Source organism: Erythrolamprus reginae, chromosome 13 (genome assembly GCF_031021105.1).
Source record: "Erythrolamprus reginae isolate rEryReg1 chromosome 13, rEryReg1.hap1, whole genome shotgun sequence".
In the NCBI taxonomy this organism is placed as follows: Eukaryota; Metazoa; Chordata; class Lepidosauria; order Squamata; family Dipsadidae; genus Erythrolamprus; species Erythrolamprus reginae.
The window spans coordinates 14,071,716-14,097,522 of record NC_091962.1 but is presented as its reverse complement, the minus strand read 5'-3'; the positions used below and the strand labels follow the sequence as shown (position 1 = coordinate 14,097,522).

At 40.7% G+C, this 25,807-nt stretch overlaps 1 long non-coding RNA gene across 1 annotated transcript in view; it reads right to left on the bottom strand.

The window, feature by feature from the left end:
- Positions 1-8,372: 8,372 nt before the first annotated feature.
- The window catches only part of LOC139175124 (uncharacterized), a 120,083-nt gene continuing 102,648 nt past the window's right edge, over positions 8,373-25,807 (bottom strand). The window contains exon 3 of the long non-coding RNA XR_011560475.1: positions 8,373-8,577. This is a non-coding gene — a long non-coding RNA (uncharacterized lncRNA). The remainder of the gene's footprint in view (positions 8,578-25,807) is intronic.

The window sequence follows — 25,807 nt, the reverse complement described above, 5'->3', positions numbered from 1 at the left end:
AAGATCTAAGTATTGCCCACAAGATCATACGCTGCAACGTCCTGCCTGTCAGCGACTACTTCAGCTTCAACCACAAAAACACAAGAGTACACAACAGATTTAAACTTAATATTAACCGCTCCAAACTTGACTGTAAAAAATATGACTTCAGTCACCGAGTTGTCAAAGTGTGGAACTCATTACCGGACTCCATAGTGTCATCCCCAAACCCCCAACACATTACCCTTAGATTATCTACAGGTGACCTATCCAGATTCCTAAGAGGTCAGTAAGGGGTGAGTACAAGTGCACTAGAGTGCCTTCTGTCCCGTGTCCTATTGCTCTCCTATATCTCCTATACCTTTCTTCTATTCCTATATCTCTTCTTCCTTTCTTTCATTGATATATTCTATTACTATACCTTCTTTTCTATTCTTTCTTAGATATATTTTACTATGAGTATCTCCTCTATAACCATCATCATGTATTTTACTATGTGTATATAGATATAGAGCCACTAAAACCCTCATTGTGTTTTGGACAAAATAAATAAATAAAGTCCAGGCATGAAGCCAACTTGATCAGGTAAAGTCCTACACGCTGGCTTCTCAGTCAAAAGACTACTCACAATATTGTTGACCCCATAAATGTCCATTACAGTATCCAGGTTAGTCAGGTAAAAACACTCTTCATGGATTCTTCTCCTTCGGAAGCATGAACGTTGGCTTCCTGGCTTCTTCTATACTCTCAGGAAGTACAGACTCTGCACAGATGAACTCACTTCCTATTTCTTAGCTTTCTTACCTGCTCCTGCCATCCCCACATCCTTCTCACCCATACATTGTCCTCAAAACCTGGCAAATCCCCAGTTGTGTTTTTTATAGCCTCTGTAGGCTCCTCACACCCAGACTCTCCCTCCTCCTCCAGCCACACAGACTGACCATGCCCAGATGGCCCCAGTTCATCAGGCTCAAAGTCCGTTTCTGGAGGGCCTGGCTGCAAGCCAACCACAACACTAAATAGCACCTCTGAGTGGCCCTGGTGCCCTCTATTCTCTGCCTCTTGAGTCAAGCTTATAAGGAGGCTCTCCGGTTCTCTGGTTCTCCCAACTACTCAAGTTTCAGAGGGGTTGGGGAGAAGAGTGGTCCCCCGTTGCAGCAGATGCAGCCCTTTTAATCCAGGGCAGAAGAGATTGGCTGCTATGGTCAGATCTGGAGGCGTGAGGACCTGATCTAATGGTGGAGGAAACAAAGAGTGGGAAGCAGCGAGAAGTATCAGTGGAGAGTGACAAGACAGAATGAGATACTGAGTTGCTTCTCTAAACTTGGGAAACCTACAAATTGATAAGTAAGCGAGAGTCCAAACTGGGATAAACGACGACTTAGCAGTGGGAGCGAAAGGCTGAGAAGACAGGGTTAGTACTGACACCGGAAGGAGAGGATTCAAACGGGTGCCCTATTGGAGAACTTTAGAACTGGACGGACAATCGAGAATGAACTTGTGGCTCCTTATTTCGAGGAGATTGGCTGTCAGGGTGAGCGGTTCAGGGGAGGAATATTTCAAAGAGGAATTTTGATGGACATGCAGAAGTTGGTGTTTGGGGGATTGAAGAGAAGTGACAGTGTACTGCACAGAATAGAAAGAAGCTGATTGGTTGGTTTTTGAGAAGGGAGAAGTTAGAGATGAAACGGTGAGACGTAGGAGTAAAGAACTCTGGTGAAGTTTGTGAAGGACTTTGGATATACTTGTAGCCAGCTTTGTATTTAGAATATATTTATTAATTCATCTATTTAGGACATCACTGTTTAAAAACATTGTGCAGTCAGTTTATTTGCTTGACAATGGTGGTTCTCACTTAATGACTGTGATTATCTTTTATGATCGCCCCATCCGCCTAATATTTCAGGTGAAATGAAATGCAGGACCCAAGAATTATAAAGCTCTTTAAAGCGTTTAATGGCCACAAAAAGAAGTGGTAGGCTTATAATTCTGGTGTAATAGGCACCATGCAGAAATAAATTATATAGAGCTGAATTGGTGACTAGGAGAAATTTAGTTAGTTTTTTTTTTTATGGTCCCTTGTGAGGCTCAGGGGCTCCACCTCAACTTTTGCACGGTATCTAAGGATGTTTGGTCCTCACGTTTTCCATCCGGTCATCTCTGCTTCTCCATTCTTCTCCTTCGAGAACTTGGTAAGTGATGGAATTGGCTGTGTTGGTTTCTCCTTGATTCTCTCTGTCTGTCTGTCTTTCTCTCTATGTCTCTCTATCTCTTCTTGACTCTCTCTCTGTTTCTGTCTTTGTCTCTCTCTGTCTCTCTCTCTCTCCCTCTGTCTCTCTGTCTCTGTCTCTCTCTCTCCCCCTCTGTCTCTCTCCCTCTGTCTCTCTCTCTCTGTCTCTCTCTGTCTCTCTCTCCCTCTGTCTCTCTGTCTCTCTCTCTCTGTCTCTCTCTGTCTCTCTCTCTCTCCCCCTCTGTCTCTGTCTCTCTCTGTCTCTCTCTCTCTCTCTCTCCCCCTCTGTCTCTGTCTCTCTCTGTCTCTCTCTCTTTCTGTCTCTCTCTCTCTGTGTCTTTCTCACTCTCTGACATAACCGGGAATTTGGATTCTCCAAGGAGGAGCTAAAAGGAAGAACTACGAACACATGTTGATGCTGAAGTGAATCTTTATTTAATAGATAGAAATTTTGAGTACATTTGCCATGAAATTCCGGTCCTACCCCATGGAGGAGTGGAATCCCATCAGAGGAAGGGAAATCAGGATAAGAAGATGTTGGAGATGCAAGAGAAATATCAAAATCAGGTGTGGCACTACTACCAGGTAGATTTCCACAACTTTGAAGACCCCAAAGAGAAAGAATCCATCCAGAATGTGAGCTTTTCTTCTCCTTTCAGAGAGAGCTATCACCAGGAGTTGAAAGAAAGCAAAATTCTTAGTCGCAAACTCAGGTTGCAAGAGTCAGTTGCCAGTGGTTCCTTCTGGGAGCAGACATGTCGTTACTACTTAGAGGGACGAGGAGAAGGCTTTGCGCATGAGTCCAGAGTAGACGCTCCATGGAACGCTCTCCAGATGTGATTAGAGAAAACAAATCTTAGCCCTCAACAGCCCTCCCAAGCTAAGTGAAAGTGATTTATGAGATAGAGAACTTGAAAGAGACTTCGAAAACTTGCTTGGATCAGCTAAAAAGAGGAGTTATAGACCAGAACTTCACTGCTAAAAAAGTGAGTAAAACGACCAAGGGAAATGGCGACTATCCCAGATCTAGGGGAAAAAATGGATACACTCCTCCAGGCATTTACTAACGTGGGGGAACAACTTAAAGAAATGCAACTAGCCATGAAAGAAATGACAAATGGCATGAACGAACTGAAAGTTCAATCCAAAGATCAGGAGATAAGGATCTTGAAACTGGAGGCTGATAGGAAAAAACAAGAGCAGCGTATAAACAATTTGGAGGACAGGCAGAGGAGATCAAACTTACGATTGAGGGGATTTAAGCAGGATTTTGGTGAAAATAAGAAATCAACCCAATTGATTTACCAATGGTTCCTGGAAAGTAAAATCACAGTGGACTTGGATGAAATTGAGAGAGTCCATTGGGCTTACGGTCCTCGGAATTTAGCCAATCAAAAAGATATTCTGATAAGATTTGCCCTGGAGCGGAGAGCACCCGAAGTTTTTACACAGCTTAAAAAAACCCCAAATCTTCATTATAAAGGCTCTCCTGTCCGGGTCTTGAAAGATTTAGCTCCTCAGACGCTGATGTTAAGAAACCAAATGAGACAAGTGACGAATATGCTCCAACAGAAAAATCAGCGTTACACATGGAAATTTCCAGCTACGATCCTGATCTTCAAAGATGCCAAGACTTATTTTGCGAGTTCCCTGGAAGAAGGAATGCAAATGCTTCGACAGCTGGGAATAAATCCGGATATAAATCACCATGCAATGTCAACAAAAGACACAATTAGAGCTGAAGGGGGAGAAACAATTTCTCTGTTATCTACAGGAGATCCCAGCAGCCAAGAGAAGGAGGAAAGAATCATCGCATTAGAAAAGGAACTAGCTTTACTTCAAGAGAAGGGAAAGAAGGAGGAGGGACGCGTCACACGCCAAAAGAAGAAATAAGAAACAAGCATTGCATTGTATAAATGGTGTTGATGTTCCCAACTGACTAACTTTATGGGTATTCTTTTCCCTTCATTATCTAAAGGAAGGAATAGGGGGTGGGTGGGTTTGAGGGTTACTATTTGATTCTTAAAGGAGTATTTTTGTTAGAGCGTACTAGAGGGATAGCAAAGCCATGGGTGCCTCTTGGAGCCAATGGAGATTTTTTCCATTGATTCCCCCCAGGGGGAATGTTGAGGGAGGGGCACTTGGGTGGGGGTTCAAGATTAGAAATGAAGAATCTTCCAATATGCTTCGCTTTACAGAGGAGAGAAACATAACTAAAAGGAATGGGTGAAAAAGTTCTGATGTCACTAAATGTGAACGGATTGTCGTCACAGATCAAACATTACAGAATCATGAAACTGGCTAGGGATTAAAAAGTAGACTTTCTATTTTTATCAGAAACACATAAGGGGAGAAAAAGAAATGATAAATTAACAAACTGTAAGGATTGGGGAGGGGTATATGAGTCCAGAAGCAATAATCATAAAAGTAAAGGAGTGGCAATTTTAATAAATAAAAGAGTTCCTTTTGAATTGACCCAGACTAAAAGGGACAAGGAGGGAAGGATGTTATTTGTTAAAGGAAAAATGAACAATAAGGTAATAACATTAGCAGTAATTTATGCCCCAAATGTAAACACAAAGCAATTCATATTAAATACAAAGCGTAAATTGAATAACTTCGCAGAAGGTACAGTGATTTTGGCAGGTGATTTCAATATTGAACTGATAGCAGGGAAACAGGGAAAAAATAATTTGCCATTAAATAAATTAGGTATGATGGATCTTCATGACGAGGCGACAAATAGAGCCACATACTATTCAGCTAGGCGTAACAAATTTAGCTGCATCGACTATATATTAATGAACAAAATCAGGAATGCATATCTTAAAAGAGCTGAAACTGAAAGCATTTGGTTATCTGACCACACCCCATTATTAGCAGTAATTGTATTTGACTCAAACAATAAACAAAAAATATGGAGATACAATCCCATTGTGTCAGGAAGAGAAGAAAATAAATTGAAACTCCAAAAAGAATTGATTGAATATTTTAAATTAAATGACATGGGAAATATGAAGCAATCAACAATTTGGGATGCACATAAGGCCTTTATGAGAGGGAATTGTATCAGTACCAAAATTTATATTAAAAAAAAAGTGAGACAGAAAGGAAAAAATTAATTAAAGATATTGAGTTAACTCAAGAAAGATTAAAAAGTACAAGAAATGGGGAGTGGAACAATTTACTAAAAATTAAAAAAAACCCTGAGACTTATGGATCAACAAATATGGAATAATATGAGATTGATTGTAAAGCAGAAAATTTTGGGATGGGGCAATAAATCAATGAAACAAATGGCAAATTATTTTAAAAAGAGAAAAGAAAAATCTTGTATAGTTGCTCTAAGGGACAAGAAAGGTGTTATAAAACGTAGTAATGATGAATTGCAAAAAATAATGAAAGAGTTTTATGAAGAGTTATATAAAAAAGATCAGATTATTTTGCAAAAGATAGAGACTAAGGAGAAACTAACTGATGAAGATAAACAAATGCTAAACGGGACAATAACAAATGATGAAATTATTAGAGTTGTTAATGGACTCAAACCTGCCAAAGCTCCAGGCCCAGACGGACTTACAGGGGAATATTATAAGACTTTTGGGACTCAATTATTACCTCATTTGGGGAAACTATTTAATAACATACTTCAAACCTTCAACATTCCACAGTCATGGAAGACCTCTGAGATTATCACTATTCCAAAACCAGATCGTGATTTGTTAGATCCGGGATCCTATCGCCCCATCAGCTTATTAAACCAGGACTATAAAATATTTATGAAAATTATAGCAAATAGGATAGAGAGTATCTTACCAAAAATAATTGGGGAAGACCAATATGGATTTGTTAAAGGAAGAAAGATTCACGAACCAATTAGGAATGTTGTTAATGTGTTACACCATGCTACCACTACCAAAAAGAAATTATGTGTTCTGAAGTTAGATGTGTACAAAGCATTCGACAAAGTTAATCATAATTACCTGTTTCAACTTTGTAAGGAATTAAATATGGGAGAAAACTTCTGTCAAATTATAAAAGAAATTTATAAGGCTAATATGGCCTATATTAGGGTAAATGGAAATAGAACAGAGAAAATTAATATCCAAAATGGAACTAAGCAGGGGTGTCCACTTTCCCCCACTTTGTTTGCAATGGCAATTGAGGTTCTAGCAAATAAAATCAGAGATGATAGGGATTGGAAGGGTTACCGAATTGGGAAACTCGAATTGAAATTAAATCTCTTTGCAGATGATGCCATAATACTGTCTGAAACTCTCATTGAAATGATGCGAACATTAATGGTGGTACTTCAGGAATTTAAAGACCAATCAGGTCTCTCAATCAATATTGAGTAATCAGAAATATTCTGTTTGAATATAGGTCCCAAAGAGCAAATCGAGATACGAAAAAACTCAGGATTGAAATTAGGATGTAAAAAAATGAAATACTTAGGAATTTGGTTATTTAAAAACCCAAATAAAATTGCTGAGGCAAATTATAACTTAATATGGAAAAAAATGCAAAAGCAAATTAAAAAGTGGAAAGATAAAAGTTTGAGAAAAATGGCCAAAGTAAGAGCTCTTAAAATGATGATTATTCCAAAAATGATGTACTTATTCCAAGTTTTACCAGGCACCTTCCCAGGAGTAAAATTAAGGGAATGGGACACTAAAATGAACTATTGGATTGAAGGAAATAAAAAACCTAGAACAAGGAAACGATGGCTGATTGCCAGAGAAAAAGATGGAGGATGGGGGTACCCAAATTTAGAATTATATAGAGAGGCATTTCAAATAGAAAGATTAATGGAATTACAATTACTGACAGAAAAGAAGTGGGTGAAACTTGAAAAGGAGATTAACAATGTCAAAAACAAAGAGATCTTATTTTAAAAATGGAGTAAAATAGAAATCAATAGATTAGCCGATCCTTTGAAAGCAGCTGTAGATATTTGGTCAAAATGGCAAGGGAAATTAGCAAATAGGAACTCAAAATTATCAACCTTGCATGTTTTGAACATAAATAATGACATTAACCTAGATAGAGTTATAAAGGAATTAAACGATAAAGGCATAATGAGAATAGAACAATTATATGAAACAGATGGAAGAGTTAACAGAACTCGCCTCGAATGGTGGTTGGGCCAACAAAAATGGTTGCAGATTAATGCAATATGCAAATATTTGAATAAAACGGAGATTAAAGAAGCAACGGAGAAAATACTGAAAGAAAAGAGTAATGATTCAAAAGGACAGGCTAGTAAGATTTATAGTATGTTATTACAAGTGGAAGAGGAAGTGATTAAAGGCCTAACAAGATTCTGGCAAAACGAATTACAGATGAATGAAAATGAGATGGAAGACGTAGTAGAAAATATATATAAGATAAAGAACACAAGAATTAGAGAAATGAGAAGGAAAATTTTACACAAATAGTACTTCACGCCAGTAAAACTAGCACACTTCCAGAGGAAAGGGAAAGGAAACTGTTGGCAACGGTTGCCAAATAAAAGGAGTTTTTATGCATATGCTCTGGGAATGTGCTGAAGTTCAAAAATTTTGGAAGGAAGTACAGAATGAAATTAACAATATGTTAAACATTAATTGGATAATCACGAAAGAATTAGCAACATTAGTTAAACATGGGGAATTACGAGAATTTAGAGAAATCAAAACAGCAGCCTTGGAAAGTGCACAAGCAGTAGTGGTATTAGGGTGGAAGGACAGCAATAAATGGACAATCCAAAATTGGTACTGGTACATGGTGGACCACATTCACTTTGAAATTACGGAATCAAGATTAATTAACTGTGATGAAAATAAATTGGAGAAGCTGATGGCACGATGGAATAAGGTGAAAGATTATATTTTACGTAGAATATATGACGACAATGTGAAAAATAAACTTTAATCACTCTTTGTATGTAAAGAAATGTAAACCGAAGCCAAGGAAGAAATAGAAATTTACTGTAAATAACTGAACCCCCTAATGGTGGAGGGATTATTGGTGTTGGGCACACTTTTCTTTAAGCTTTTTTTCTTTTTTTTTCTTTTTTGTTTGTTTGTTTGTTTGTTGTGGAAAAATTTAATTAAAAAACTTATTAAAAAAAAAACTACTTAGAGGGACGACATGGGTTTCACAGGAAGAATCCGAACCTTTTGCTGCCACCAGAAGTCCCAGAAACATCAGCACTGAGTCCCCCAGCAAGAACCCGCTCAAACGGAGGACGGGAGAAGCGTCCTGGAATGATGACAACAACAGTAGATGGCTCAAATCTAATTTCCAATGGAGGGGTCCAGTTGATGTTATCCCGAGCGGTTACACCCATCCTGGCTGCAGACATCTTGGGAAAGATAGAGGAACGTCTGAAAAGAATAAATAATATAGTTTTAAATAAATAATATAGTTTTAAATAAAATAATATAGTTTTATTCAGGATGGTTGGGAACAGGGAAGGCAATTATCATGACCTGGAGAGTATCAAGCAGAGCATAGAGGAAGGTTTCTTCTGTGGGGTTTCAGCTAATACATTCAACATTACTCTAGTCCCTCTTGGCCATTGGTTACAGGCTACCCTCCTCCTGCTAAGTGTCTCCTTTCTTTTGTCCAGTTGCTCCTGTTCTTTTACAGCCTGCAAATTTTGGAAAACATGGAACGCTCCACAACGGGTAGCTCCATATCTTTTATACACTTGGGTTCTCCCAACTTGGATATGTGAGAATTGAGAATCACTGGACACATCGATTGCTGAAGATAGACCTCTGTCCAAAGAGACGAACCAGGAATCTTCAGCAAAATTAAACTGCTTAAGGATTCAGGAAAGACTTCAAACTGTATAGTCCAGAGGAAAAGAAGGGAAAGGGGGGACATGAACAAAACATTGAAATATGTCCAAGAGTTAAATAAGGTTCAGGTGGGAAGTGTTACTCATAGGAAACTGAACGCAAGAACAAGGGGCCACAATCTGAGATTAGTTGGGGGAAAGATCAGAAGCAACGTGAGAAAATATGATTTGACCGAAAGAGTAGTAGATGCTTGGAACAAACGTCTAACAGACGTGGTGGTTAAATCCACAGGAACTGAATTTAATCATGCCTGGGATAAACATAGATCCATCGTAAAATGGAAATAGTATAAGGGCAGACTAGATGGACCATGAGGTCTTTTTCTGCTGTCAATCTTCTATCTTTCTTTGTTTCTAAGGTATATTAAGACCTTGCCATCCCTCTTCAACCCTTTTGTCTTTTTGTGCTCTCTCAAACGGATGGTATACCTTGTGAGAATCATTCTTAATTTCTTCTTTCTATGTTTCTTCATCACCTGGGCATTGAGATGATGCTAAACACATATACAACATCCTGATAGAATATAAATTTCTCCCCAGCTGAGTAAAATTGTGTTCTGTGCATGGCCCCCAGATAGAAACCCCCGACTCAAAATCCTTTATTGTATGAATAAATCAAATTCTTTATTGATATACAGTATTGCTTGTTGGGAGCTGCTCCGAGTCCCCGAAGAGGGGGGGCATACAAATCTAATAAATATAATTATAGTTATAGTTATAGTTATATTATAATTATATTATAACATTATATAATAATAATAATAATTATTATTATTATAATTATTATTATTATTATTATAAAAATATTATAATTATAATTATTATTATTGTTATTATTATTATTATTATTATATTTATAATAGTAATAATTATTATTATTATATAATATTATAATATAATTATAATATAACTATAACTATAACTATAATTATAATTATATTTATTAGATATGTATCCCCCCCCTCTCCGGGGACTCGGAGCAGCTCCCCACAAGCAATATATCAATAAAGAATTTGATTTATTCATACAATAAAGGTTTTGAGTCGGGGGTTTCTATCTGGGGGCCATGCACAGAACACAATCCGGGGGAGGTTCAATCACTATCCCCATGGTGCTTAGAAAACAATTTGCACCTGAACATCAGGAAGACAAGGAGGAGATGGTGTTAGACCTCTGGAAGAAGAGAAAGGACCCTGCCCTACTTTACCATGAGAGGCTGTAGGGAAACAGTTTCCTCCTTTAAATTCCCGGGAGTCTATCTCAGCAAAGATCTTGCAGTATTGTAAGCGATACCGATACACAACAATTGTAATTAAGTGGTACATTGAATCAAAATGACTTTGAGTTTCAAATAACAAAGATTTCATTGTTGTCTTGGGTGGCATCTGTGAAAAAAATTCAGATTCTCAGGCATGAAAATGTGCCACTCAAACTTTTCCTCCCACACTGAAAAAAAAAATTGGAGGGAATGTTGGCCACAACCCTTGCAAGGAAAGTCTGGATTAGAGCACAACTACTGCAATGCTCAAGCTCTCATCACCTCGAGGTTCGATTACTGCAATGCTCTCTACATGGGGCTACCTTTGAAAAGTGTTCGGAAACTTCAGATCGTGCAGAAGGCAGCCGCGAGAGCCATCGTGGGGCTTCCAAGATTCGCCCACGTTTCTTCAACACTCTGTGGCTTGCATTGGCTGCCGATCAGTTTCCGGTCACAATTCAAAGTGTTGGTCATGACCTTTAAAGCCCTACATGGCAATGGGCAGATTACCTCCAGATCCGCCTGCTACCGCTCAAATCCCAGCGACCGATAAGGTCCCACACAGTTGGCCTTCTCCGGGTCCCGTCGACTAAACAATGTCATTTGGTGCGCCCCAGGGGAAGAGCCTTCTCTGTGGCAGCCCTGGCCCTCTGGAACCAACTCCCCCCGGAGATTAGAACTGCCCCCACCCTCCCTGTCTTTCGTAAACTACTCAAGACTCATTTATACCGCCAGGCATGGGGGAGTTGAGATAGCTCTTCCCCCTAGGCCATTACAAGTTATGCATGGTATGTTTGTGTGTATGTTTGGTTTTATAATAGGGGTTTTTAGTTGTTTTTTTATCATTGGATTGTACATGTTGTGTTTATTATTGCTGTTAGCCGCCCTGAGTCTATGGAGAGAGGCACCATACAAATCCAATAAATAATAATAATAATAATAATAATAATAATACTATTTATGATTATGATTATGATTATGATTATGATTACGATTATTGGCTACCAATTTGTTTCCAGACACAATTCAAAGTGTTGGTTATGAGCTATAAAGCCCTACATGGCATAGGAACAGATTATCTCCAAGACCGCCTTCTGCCACATGAATCCCAGCGACCGGTGAGGTCCCACAGAGTTGGTCTCCTTAGCGTCCCGTCAACCAAACAATGTCGGCTGGCGGGACCTAGGGGAAGAGCCTTCTCTGTGGGGGGCCCAGCCCTCTGGAATCAGCACCCCCCCATAGATTCGTACTGCCCCCACCCTCTTCGCCTTCTGAAAAAGTTTAAAAACTCATCTTTGCCGCCAGGCCTGGGGTTCCTTAGACCTTCCCCCCTGACCAGTGAACGCTTAGTTTGACTGCTGAATGAATGATATTGATAGTTTTTAATTAGAATTTTAAGATTGTTTTTTTAAGGTATAATTGGATTGTTATTATTGTTTTCTGTTCTTTCTGTACATGCTGTGAGCCATCCCGAGTCCTCGGAGAGAGGTGGCATATAAATCCAATAAAATAAATAAAAAGAATAAGTGCTGACATAACCGGGAACAATAGTACCCCTAGATACGAGCATAATTGGTTCCATAAGGGAGCTTGTCTCTCGAGGCAACTCGTATTCTGGAACAAATAACTTTCCCCCCTCCGAGATAACCAAAAGCAAGGATTCTTGCGCCACCTAGTGGACGCTCGGCTCGTATCCCGAATTTCAGCTCGGGAGTAGAACAGAAATGTCTCTCCCCTCCTGGCTCGTATCTTGAAATACTCGCATGTAGAGCGGCTCGTATCTAGAGGTACTACTGTACTTGGATCCTCTAAGGAGGAGATAACAAGGAAGAACCACAAAGAAAACACATGTTGATGCTGCAGTGAATCTTTATTTGCAATGAAATTGTGGTCCAACCTGAGGAGTGGAATTCCATTGGAGGAAAGGAAATCAGGATAAGAAGATATTGGAGGAGGAAGAGGAAGATCAAAACCAAGTTTGGTAATACTACCAGGTAGATTCCCACAACTTTGACGACCCCAAATGGAGAAAGAGACTCCATTGAGAATATGAGCTTTTACAGACAGAGATATCACCAGGAGATAAAAGAAAGTGAAGGTCTATGAGATCTTAGTCATAAATTCAGATTCCAAGAGTCAGTTGCCGGTGGTTCCTTCTGGAAGCAGACATGTCTTTACCACTTAGAGGGACTACATGGGTTTCAATGGAAGTATCTGAGCCTTGAGCTTCCACCAGAAGACCCAGAAGCACCGGCCGTGAATCCCTCCACACGAACCGGCTCAGAGGTGGAACTGAGGATAGCTCCTGGAACGATGACAACAAATGGAGGGGGCTGGATCACGACTTCAGATGGAGGGGCCTGGCTGATGCTAGTCACATTAGCCCCAGGGATTGTACCCAGCCTGTCTGAGGACATCTTGAGAAAGATGGAGGAATGTCTGAAAAGAAAACATAACATAGTTTTATTCAGGATGGTCGGGAAAAGGGAAGAGAATTATCAAATATGACATGGACAATATCAACCAGAGCATAGAGGAAGGTTTCTTCTGTGGGGTTTCAGATAATCCATCAACTTCTTTCAAGAACATTATTCTAGTCCCTCTTGGCCATTGGCTACCGGCTACCCTCATTCTGCTAAATATCTCATTTCTTTTGTCCAGTTGCTCCTGTCCTTTTGTAGCTTGCAAATTTTGGAAAATATGGAACCCTCCACAACTGTTAGATCTATATCTTGTGTATTCTTGCGTACTTTCACCTTGGCTTTTCAAGAAGATAGAGAAGAACCAGCAATTTTCATCATAATTAAAACTCTTAGGGATTATAAGGAATGTTAAGACCTGGGCATCCCTTCTCAACACTTTGTCTTTCTTAATTTCTCCTTTGTCTTTCTTAATTTCTCCTTTCTATGCTTGGCTGCATAGCTAGAGGTATAACAAGCAGGAAGAGGGAGATTATGATCCCGCCATATAGAGTGCTGGTGAGACCACATTTGGGATAATACTGTGTTCAGTTCTGGAGATCTCACCTACAAAAAGATATTGACAAAAGTGAACGGGTCCAAAGACGGGCTACATTAAGAATAAAACCTATCAGGAAAGACTTCATAAACTCAATCTGTATAGTCTGGAGGACAGAAGGAAAAGGGGGGACATGATCGAAACATTTAAATATATTAAAGGGTTAAATAAGGTCCAGGAGGGAAGTGTTTTTAATAGGAAAGTGAACCCAAGAACAAGGGGGCACAATCTGAAGTTAGTTGGGGGAAAGATCAAAAGCAACATGAGAAAATATTATTTTACTGAAAGAATAGTAGATCCTTGGAACAAACTTCCAGCAGACGTGGTAGATAAATCCACAGTAACTGAATTTAAACATGCCTGAGATAAACATATATCCATCCTAAGATAAAATACAGAAAATAGTATAAGGGCAGACTAGATGGACCATGAGGTCTTTTTCTGCCGTCAGACTTCTATGTTTCTATGTTTGGTCATCAACTGTGCATTGAGATGATGCTAACCACCTATACAACCTCCTAAGAGAATGTAGATTTCTACCCAGCTGAGTGAAATCACAAGAAGTCCAAGCAGAGAAGGAGGGAGACGGGGGGAGGGGGGGAGAGAGACAGAGACAGAGAGTCAAGGAGAAACCAACACAGCCAATTCCATCACTTACCAAGTTCTCGAAGGAGAAGAATGGAGAAGCAGAGATGACCGGATGGAAAACGCAAGGACTAAACATCCTTATATACCATGCAAAAGTACAGGTGAGGCCCCAGAGCATCACAGACCATAAAAATAAATAAATAACTAAATTTCCCTTCTCACCAATTCAGCTCTATATAATTTATATATTCATGGTGCCACCAAAATTATATGCCTACCACATCATTTTATGCTCCTTAAATGCTTTAATGAGCTTTGAAATTCTTGGGAATTCATATATATTTATTCAACTTCTATGCCGCCCAATCCCGAAGGACTTAGTTAGTTAGTTAGTTAGTTAGTTAGTAAGTTAGTTAGTTAGTTAGTTTTTATGGTCTCTTGTGAGGGTCAAGGGTCCCACCTCAACTTTTGCACGTTATAAAAGGATGTTTGGTCCTCAATTTTCCATCCGGTCATCTCTGCTTCTCCATTCTTCTCCTTCGAGAACTTGGTAAGTGATGGAATTGGCTGCGTTGGTTTCTCCTTGACTCTCTCTGTCTCTGTCTCTCTCTTTCTGTCTCTCTCCTTCAATGCTTGGACTATTTCTGATTTTACTCAGCTGGGTAGAAATCTATATTCTATCAGGATGTTGTATAGGTGTTTAGCATCATCTCACTGCCCAGGTGATGAACAATCATAGAAAGGAGAAAGTAAGAATGATTCTCATGACGTATGTCATCCATTTGAGATAGCACACAAAGACAAAGGGTTGAGGAGGGATGCCCAGGCCTTAATATTCCTTAGAATCCCTAAGAGGTTTATGCTGAAGATTTCTGGTTGTTCTCTTTGGACAGAGGTCTATCTTCAGCAATCCATGTATTCAAGATATGGATCTACCAGTTGTGGAGGGTTCCATATTTTCCAAAATTTGCAGGCTGCGAAAAGACAGGAGCAACTGGACAAAAGAACTGGGACATTTAGCAGAATGAGGGTAGCTTGTAGCCAATGGCCAAGAGGGGCTAGAATAATGTTCTCGAAAGAAGCTGATGTATTAGATGGAACCTTACAGAGGTAACCTTCCTCTATGCTCTGCTTGATAGTTTCCATGTCATATTAGATAATTGCCTTCCCTGTTCCTGATGATATCTTTCTGGGTTTAACCTATGGGTTTAACCTATGGGGCCAACGTGAACAGCATCAGCCAGGCCCCTCCATCTGAACCAATCATCCAGCCATCTCCTCTCATCGTCTTCCTTTCAAGACCCAACCTCCGTAGAACATCCTTGCTGGTTAGTGGGGGGGGGGGGGATTCAGAGCCGGTGTTTCTGGGTCTTCTGTTGGAAGCTCAAGGCTCAGGGACTTCCCTTGAAATGCATGTAGAAACACCACCTGCAACTGACTCTTGCCATCTGAGTTCAGGACTAAGACTTCATGGACCTTCGTTTTCTTCCATTTCCTGGGGATTCCTCTCTCTGAACGATGAAGAAAAGCTCACATCCTGGATGGATTCTCTTTCTACTTGGGGTCTTCAAAGTTGTGGAAATCTCCCTGGCAGTGTTGCCAAACCTGGTTTTGATCTTTCTCTTCCACCTCCAACATCTTCTTCTTCTCCTGATTTCCTTTCCTCCTTGGGGTTGGACCACAATTCCATGGCAAATGGTACTCAAATTTTCTATTCATTAAATAAAGATTTGCTGCAGCATCAACGCGTGTTCGTAGTTCTTCCTTGTTATCTCCTCCTCGGAGGATCCAAGTTTCCTGTTATGTCAGAGTTGCTGGGAGAGAATCATGTGAAGTTTTAATACCACTTTAAAAGGCCTTGGTGAGGCCACACGTGGAATACAGCATTCAGTTTTGTTTGCCACAAAGCAAAAAGGATGTTGAGACTCTAGAAAGAGTGCAGAGAAGAGCGATAAAGATGATTAGGGGACTGGAGGTTAAAACATATGAAGAATGGTTGCAGGACATGGGTTTATGTCTAGTTTAATGAAAAGAAGGACCAGTGGAGACATGATAGCAGCCTTCCAGTATCTCAGGGGTTGCCACAAAGAAGAAGGAGTCAAGCCATTCTCCAAAGCAAAAGAAAGAAAGAAAGAAAGAAAGAAAGAAAGAAAGAAAGAAAGAAAGAGGGAGGACCGGGGAGACATAATAGCACCCTTCCAGTATATCAGAGGCTGCCCCAAAGAAGAAGGAGTCAACCTATTCTCCAAAGCACCTGAGGGCAGAACATGAAGTAACAGGTGGAAACTAAACAAAGAGAGAGGACACTTAGAACTCAGGAGAAATTTCCGCACAGTGTGAACATTAAATCAGTGAAACAATTTGCCTCCAGACATTGGGAATGCTCCAACACTGGAATTTGATGACACAGTGGTTAGAGTACAGTACTGCAGACTACTTCTGCTAATTACCGGGTGCCAGCAGTTTGGCAGATCGAATCTCAGTAGGGTCAAAGTTGACTCAGCCTTCCATCCTTCCGAGGTGGGTCAAATGAGGACCCAGATTGTTGGGGGCAAGAGGCTGACTCTCTGTAAACTGCTTAGAGAGGCTGTAAAGCACTGGGAAGCGATATATGTCTAAATGCTAATGCTAAATTTTTAAGATGTTGGATAACCATCTTTCTGAAGTGGTGTAGGGTTTCCTGCCTAAGCTGGGGGTTGGACTAGAAGACCTCCAAGGTCCCTTCCAACTCTGTTCTTCTGCTCTGTTCTGTTCTACTCTATTTATTATTTATTTATTTGTTGGTTTATTTGTTTGTTTGTTTATTTGTTTATTTATTTATTCATTCATTCATTCAATCAATCAATTTTTATGCCGCCCATCTCCTTAGACTCAGGGCGGCTTACAACTTGTTAGCAATAGCACTTTTTTAAACAGAGCTAGGCTATTGCCCCCACAATCCGGGTCCTCATTTAACTTATTTTTTTAAACAAATAATTCCCTCAACACTGTCAAACTATTACTACTCCTACTAACTACTAATTTCCTCAACACTACTATTACTACTAGTTTTTTTCCCATGATTCCTATCACCCATTTCCTCCCACCTATGACTGTAATTTGCTGCTTGTATCCTTAAGATTTTTATTAATATTGATTGTTTCCTCATTACTTATTTGACCCCTAGGACAATCAGTAAGTGTTGTAACTCAACCTCTTGACAAATGTCTCTTTTTCTTTGATGTACCCTGAGAGCATCTGCACCAAAGACAAATTCCTTGCGTGTTCAATCACACTTGGCCAATAAAGAATTCTATTGTATTCTGTTCCGTTCTGTTCCGTTCCATTCCATTCCATTCCATTCCATTCTATCTATTCTATTCCGCCCTGCTCTGCTCTGCTCTACTCTATCTGAATCCATGGCTTAAATGCATCTCTTTGTCTCTCTCTCTGTCTGTCTTTCTTTTCTTTTTCTCTCTCTCTCTCTGTCTCTCTCTCTCCTTCTCTGCCTGGACTATTTCTGATTTCACTCAGCTGGGTAGAAATCTATATCCTATCAGGATGTTGTATAGGTGTTTAGCATCATCTCAATGCACAGTTGATGAACAAGCATAGAAAGGGGAAATTAAGAATGATTCTTGCAAGGTATATCATCCATATCAGGTCTTAATATTCCTTAGAATCCCTAAGAGGTTTAACTATGCTGAAGATGGTTTGTTCTTCTCTTTGGACAGAGGTCTATCTTCTGCAATCAATCTGTTCAATGACCTTCAATTCTCGTAAAGCCAAGTTGGGAGTACACAAGATATGGAGCTACCAGTTGTGGAGGGTTCCATGTTTTCTAAAATTTGCAAGCTACAAAAGCACAGGAGCAATTGCACAAAAGAAATGAGACATTTGGGAGGAGGAGGGTAGCCTGTAGCTAATGACCAAGAGGGGCTAGAATAATGTTCTCGAAAGGAGTTGATGGATTAGGTGGAACCACACAGAAGAAACCTTCCTCTATGCTCTGGTTGATATTGTCCATCTCACCTTTGATCATTGCCTTCCCTATTCCCGACAATGTTGAATAAAACTATGTTATTTTTTTATTTTCAAACATTCCTCCATCTTTTTCAAGATGTCCTCAGTCACGCTGGGTACAATCCTTGGGGCCAATGTGAATAGCATCAGCCAGGCCTCTCCAACTGAAGTCGTGATCCAGCCAGCTACTGTCGCTGTTGTCATTCCAGGAGGCATCCTTGGTTCCACGTATGAGTTGGTTCGTGTGGGGGGATTCACTGCCGGTGTTTCTGGGTCTTCTGGTGGAAGCTCAAGTCTCAGATACTTCCCATGAAAGCCAAGTAGTCCCTGTACATAGTCAGGACATTTCTTGCTCTCAGAAGGAACCACCGGCAACTGACTCTAGCAATCTGAGTTTATGACTAAGACTTCATGGACTTTTCCTTTCTTTAACCTCCTGGAGATAGCTTTCTCTGAAAGGAGAAGAAAAGGTCACATTCTGGATGGATTCTTTCTCCTTGGTGTCTTCAAGGTTGTGGAAATCTACTTTGGAGTAGTGCCAACTCTGGTTTTGTTCTTTCTCTTCTGCCTCCAACATCTTCTTATCTTCATTTCCTTTCCTCTGATGGGATTCTGTCCTCCTTGGGGTTGGACCCCAATTTCATGGCCAATGTACTCAAAATTTCTATCTATGAAATAAAGATTCACTTCAGCATCAACATGTGTTTCTTTCACAGTCCTTCCTTCTTAGCTCCTCAGAGGAGGATCCAAGTCCCCAGTTAACTGCTTAACTGCTCCACTCCAATCTGCTTTGGGTGCTCCTTGTCCACCTCAAGTCATGGACGATGGGCCAGACCCCTATGGATACCCGGGGCCAGTGGGTTGCCAGCTGTGCAGAGGTGGAAAGTGACCTGTTTGAGACTGAGGAACCACTAGAGGGGGCTGATATAACAATGGGGGAGTGGTCCCCGTCAGAGAATGAGCAGGACATGAGAGTGGAAATAATAATAATAATAATAATAATAATAATAATAATAATAATAATTTATTAGATTTGTATGCCGCCCCTCTCCAAAGACTCGGGGCGGCTCACAACAATAATAAAAACAATGTTACAGTGGAACAAATCTAATATTAAAAGAGAAAAAACATATAAAACCCCATCATTGAAAACCAAACAACACATACATACCAAACATACCTGGGGGAGGTGACTCAGTTCCCCCATGACTGGCGATATAGGTGGGTCTTGAATAATTTATGAAAGACAAGGAGAGTGGGGGCAGTTCTAATCTCCGGGGGGAGTTGATTCCAGAGGGCCGGGGCTGCCACAGAGAAAGCTCTTCCCCTGGGGCCCGCCAAACGACATTGTTTAGTCGATGTGACCTGGACAAGGCCAACTCTGTGGGACCTAACTGGTCGCTGGGATTCGTGCGGCAGAAAATGGTCCCAAAGATATTCTGGTCCGATGCCATGAAGGGCTTTATAGGTGATAACCAAGACTTTGAATTGTGACCGGAAACCGATCGGCAATCAATGCAACCAATGCAGACTGCGGAGTGTTGGTGTAACATGGGCATATTTAGGAAAGCCCATGAAAAGCCCGTTTAAAACCTGCTTTTCATTATGTGTGATAATGATAATAATAATAATAATAATAATAATAATAATTATTATTATTATTATTATTATAATATTTATAATTATAATAATAATAATAATTATTATTATTATATAATATTATAATATAATTATAATATAACTAACTATAACTATAACTATAATTATATTAATTAGATATGTATGCCCCCCCCTCTCCGGGGACTCGGAGCAGCTCCCCACAAGCAATATATCAATAAAGAATTTGATTTATTCATACAATAAAGGGTTTTGAGTCGGGGGTTTCTATTTGGGGGCCATGCACAGAACACAATCCGGGGGAGGTTCAATCACTATCCCCATGGTGCTTAGAAAACAATTTGCACCTGAACATCAGGAAGACAAGGAGGAGATGGTGTTAGACCTCTGGAAGAAGAGAAAGGACCCTGCCCCACTTTACCATGAGAGGCTGTAGGGAAACAGTTTCCTCCTTTAAATTCCCGGGAGTCTATCTCAGCAAAGATCTTGCAGTATTGTAAGCGATACCGATACACAACAATTGTAATTAAGTGGTACATTGAATCAAAATGACTTTGAGTTTCAATTAACAAAGATTTCATTGTTGTCTTGGGTGACATCTGTGAAAAAAATTCAGATTCTCAGGCATGAAAATGTGCCACTCAAACTTTTCCTCCCACACTGAAAAAAAAAATTGGAGGGAATGTTGGCCACAACCCTTGCAAGGAAAGTCTGGATTAGAGCACAACTACTGCAATGCTCAAGCCCTCATCACCTCGAGGTTCGATTACTGCAATGCTCTCTACATGGGGCTACCTTTGAAAAGTGTTTGGAAACTTCAGATCGTGCAGAAGGCAGCCGCGAGAGCCATCGTGGGGCTTCCAAGATTCGCCCACGTTTCTTCAACACTCTGTGCCTTGCATTGGCTGCCGATCAGTTTCCGGTCACAATTCAAAGTGTTGGTCATGACCTTTAAAGCCCTACATGGCAATGGGCAGATTACCTCCAGATCCGCCTGCTACCGCACAAAGCCCAGCGACCGATAAGGTCCCACAGAGTTGGCCTTCTCCGGGTCCCGTCGACTAAACAATGTCATTTGGTGGGCCCCAGGGGAAGAGCCTTCTCTGTGGCAGCCCTGGCCCTCTGGAACCAACTCCCCCCGGAGATTAGAACTGCCCCCACCCTCCCTGTCTTTCGTAAACTACTCAAGACTCATTTATACCGCCAGGCATGGGGGAGTTGAGATAGCTCTTCCCCCTAGGCCATTACAAGTTATGCATGGTATGTTTGTGTGTATGTTTGGTTTTATAATAGGGGTTTTTAGTTGTTTTTTTATCATTGGATTGTACATGTTGTGTTTATTATTGCTGTTAGCCGCCCCGAGTCTATGGAGAGAGGCACCATACAAATCCAATAAATAATAATAATAATAATAATAATAATAATAATAATAATAATAATAATACTAACACTATTTATGATTATGATTATGATTATGATTATGATTACGATTATTGGCTACCAATTTGTTTCCAGACACAATTCAAAGTGTTGGTTATGAGCTATAAAGCCCTACATGGCATAGGAACAGATTATCTCCAAGACCGCCTTCTGCCACATGAATCCCAGCGACCGGTGAGGTCCCACAGAGTTGGTCTCCTTAGCGTCCCGTCAACCAAACAATGTCGGCTGGCGGGACCTAGGGGAAGAGCCTTCTCTGTGGGGGGCCCAGCCCTCTGGAATCAGCACCCCCCCATAGATTCGTACTGCCCCCACCCTCCTCGCCTTCTGAAAAAGTTTAAAAACTCATCTTTGCCGCCAGGCCTGGGGTTCCTTAGACATTCCCCCCGACCAGTGAACGCTTAGTTTGACTGCTGAATGAATGATATTGATAGTTTTTAATTAGAATTTTAAGATTGTTTTTTTAAGGTATAATTGGATTGTTATTATTGTTTTCTGTTCTTTCTGTACATGCTGTGAGCCATCCCGAGTCCTCGGAGAGAGGTGGCATATAAATCCAATAAAATAAATAAAAAGAATAAGTGCTGACATAACCGGGAACAATAGTACCCCTAGATACGAGCATAATTGGTTCCATAAGGGAGCTTGTCTCTCGAGGCAACTCGTATTCTGGAACAAATAACTTTCCCCCCTCCGAGATAACCAAAAGCAAGGATTCTTGCGCCACCTAGTGGATGCTCGGCTCGTATCCCGAATTTCAGCTCGGGAGTAGAACAGAAATGTCTGCTTCCATAAGGACCTCCGGCACTGACTCTTGGAATCTCGAATTATGACCTAAGATCTCATAGACCTTCGCTTTCTTTTATCTCCTGGTGATATCTCTGTCTGTAAAAGCTCATATTCTCAATGGAGTCTCTTTCATCCATTTGGGTCGTCCAAAGTTGTGGGAATCTACATGGTAGTATTACCAAACCTGGTTTTGATCTTCCTCTTCCTAGATATTGGAGAAGGAAGAGGAAGATCAAAACCAGGTTTGGTAATACTACCAGGTAGATTCCCACAACTTTGACGACCCCAAATGGAGAAAGAGACTCCATTGAGAATATGAGCTTTTACAGACAGAGATATCACCAGGAGATAAAAGAAAGCGAAGGTCTATGAGATCTTAGTCATAAATTCAGATTCCAAGAGTCAGTTGCCGGAGGTTCCTTATGGAAGCAGACATGTCTTTACCACTTAGAGGGACTACATGGGTTTCAAGGGAAGTATCTGAGCCTTGAGCTTCCACCAGAAGACCCAGAAGCACCGGCCGTGAATCCCCTACCACGAACCGGCTCAGAGGTGGCATTGATGAAAGGTCCTGGAAGGAAGACAACAACTGGAGGTGGCTGGATAATGACACCAAATGAAGGGGCCTGGCTAGTGCTGCTCACGTTAGCCCCAGTGGTTATGCCCAGCCTGGCTGACGACATCTTCAGAAAGATGGAGGAATGTCTGAAAAGAAAACATAACATAGTTTTATTCAGGATGGTCAGGAAAAGGGAAGAGAATGATCAAATATGACATGGACAATATCAACCAGAGCATAGAGGAAGGTTTCTTCTGTGGGGTTTCAGATAATCCATCAACTTCTTTCAAGAACATTATTCTAGTCCCTCTTGGCCATTGGCTACCGGCTACCCTCATTCTGCTAAATATCTCATTTCTTTTGTCCAGTTGCTCCTGTCCTTTTGTAGCTTGCAAATTTTGGAAAATATGGAACCCTCCACAACTGTTAGATCTATATCTTGTGTATTCTTGCGTACTTTCAACTTGGCTTTTCAAGAAGATAGAGAAGAACCAGCAATTTTCATCATAATTAAAACTCTTAGGGATTATAAGGAATGTTAAGACCTGGGCATCCCTTCTCAACACTTTGTCTTTCTTAATTTCTCCTTTGTCTTTCTTAATTTCTCCTTTCTATGCTTGGCTGCATAGCTAGAGGTATAACAAGCAGGAAGAGGGAGATTATGATCCCGCCATATAGAGTGCTGGTGAGACCACATTTGGGATAATACTGTGTTCAGTTCTGGAGATCTCACCTACAAAAAGATATTGACAAAAGTGAACGGGTCCAAAGACGGGCTACATTAAGAATAAAACCTATCAGGAAAGACTTCATAAACTCAATCTGTATAGTCTGGAGGACAGAAGGAAAAGGGGGGACATGATCGAAACATTTAAATATATTAAAGGGTTAAATAAGGTCCAGGAGGGAAGTGTTTTTAATAGGAAAGTGAACCCAAGAACAAGGGGGCACAATCTGAAGTTAGTTGGGGGAAAGATCAAAAGCAACATGAGAAAATATTATTTTACTGAAAGAATAGTAGATCCTTGGAACAAACTTCCAGCAGACGTGGTAGATAAATCCACAGTAACTGAATTTAAACATGCCTGAGATAAACATATATCCATCCTAAGATAAAATACAGAAAATAGTATAAGGGCAGACTAGATGGACCATGAGGTCTTTTTCTGCCGTCAGACTTCTATGTTTCTATGTTTGGTCATCAACTGTGCATTGAGATGATGCTAACCACCTATACAACCTCCTAAGAGAATGTAGATTTCTACCCAGCTGAGTGAAATCACAAGAAGTCCAAGCAGAGAAGGAGGGAGACGGGGGAGGGGGGGGAGAGAGACAGAGACAGAGAGTCAAGGAGAAACCAACACAGCCAATTCCATCACTTACCAAGTTCTCGAAGGAGAAGAATGGAGAAGCAGAGATGACCGGATGGAAAACGCAAGGACTAAACATCCTTATATACCATGCAAAAGTACAGGTGAGGCCCCAGAGCATCACAGACCATAAAAATAAATAAATAACTAAATTTCCCTTCTCACCAATTCAGCTCTATATAATTTATATATTCATGGTGCCACCAAAATTATATGCCTACCACATCATTTTATGCTCCTTAAATGCTTTAATGAGCTTTGAAATTCTTGGGAATTCATATATATTTATTCAACTTCTATGCCACCCAATCCCGAAGGACTTAGTTAGTTAGTTAGTTAGTTAGTTAGTTAGTTAGTTAGTAAGTTAGTTAGTTAGTTAGTTTTTATGGTCTCTTGTGAGGGTCAAGGGTCCCACCTCAACTTTTGCACGTTATAAAAGGATGTTTGGTCCTCAATTTTCCATCCGGTCATCTCTGCTTCTCCATTCTTCTCCTTCGAGAACTTGGTAAGTGATGGAATTGGCTGCGTTGGTTTCTCCTTGACTCTCTCTGTCTCTGTCTCTCTCTTTCTGTCTCTCTCCTTCAATGCTTGGACTATTTCTGATTTTACTCAGCTGGGTAGAAATCTATATTCTATCAGGATGTTGTATAGGTGTTTAGCATCATCTCACTGCCCAGGTGATGAACAATCATAGAAAGGAGAAAGTAAGAATGATTCTCATGACGTATGTCATCCATTTGAGATAGCACACAAAGACAAAGGGTTGAGGAGGGATGCCCAGGCCTTAATATTCCTTAGAATCCCTAAGAGGTTTATGCTGAAGATTTCTGGTTGTTCTCTTTGGACAGAGGTCTATCTTCAGCAATCCATGTATTCAAGATATGGATCTACGAGTTGTGGAGGGTTCCATATTTTCCAAAATTTGCAGGCTGCGAAAAGACAGGAGCAACTGGACAAAAGAACTGGGACATTTAGCAGAATGAGGGTAGCTTGTAGCCAATGGCCAAGAGGGGCTAGAATAATGTTCTCGAAAGAAGCTGATGTATTAGATGGAACCTTACAGAGGTAACCTTCCTCTATGCTCTGCTTGATAGTTTCCATGTCATATTAGATAATTGCCTTCCCTGTTCCTGATGATATCTTTCTGGGTTTAACCTATGGGGCCAACGTGAACAGCATCAGCCAGGCCCCTCCATCTGAACCAATCATCCAGCCATCTCCTCTCATCGTCTTCCTTTCAAGACCCAACCTCCGTAGAACATCCTTGCTGGTTAGTGGGGGGGGGGATTCAGAGCCGGTGTTTCTGGGTCTTCTGTTGGAAGCTCAAGGCTCAGGGACTTCCCTTCAAATGCATGTAGAAACACCACCTGCAACTGACTCTTGCCATCTGAGTTCAGGACTAAGACTTCATGGACCTTCGTTTTCTTCCATTTCCTGGGGATTCCTCTCTCTGACCGATGAAGAAAAGCTCACATCCTGGATGGATTCTCTTTCTACTGGGGGTCTTCAAAGTTGTGGAAATCTCCCTGGCAGTGTTGCCAAACCTGGTTTTGATCTTTCTCTTCCACCTCCAACATCTTCTTCTTCTCCTGATTTCCTTTCCTCCTTGGGGTTGGACCACAATTCCATGGCAAATGGTACTCAAATTTTCTATTCATTAAATAAAGATTTGCTGCAGCATCAACGCGTGTTCGTAGTTCTTCCTTGTTATCTCCTCCTCGGAGGATCCAAGTTTCCTGTTATGTCAGAGTTGCTGGGAGAGAATCATGTGAAGTTTTAATACCACTTTAAAAGGCCTTGGTGAGGCCACACGTGGAATACAGCATTCAGTTTTGTTTGCCACAAAGCAAAAAGGATGTTGAGACTCTAGAAAGAGTGCAGAGAAGAGCGATAAAGATGATTAGGGGACTGGAGGTTAAAACATATGAAGAATGGTTGCAGGACATGGGTTTATGTCTAGTTTAATGAAAAGAAGGACCAGTGGAGACATGATAGCAGCCTTCCAGTATCTCAGGGGTTGCCACAAAGAAGAAGGAGTCAAGCCATTCTCCAAAGCAAAAGAAAGAAAGAAAGAAAGAAAGAAAGAAAGAAAGAAAGAAAGAAAGAGGGA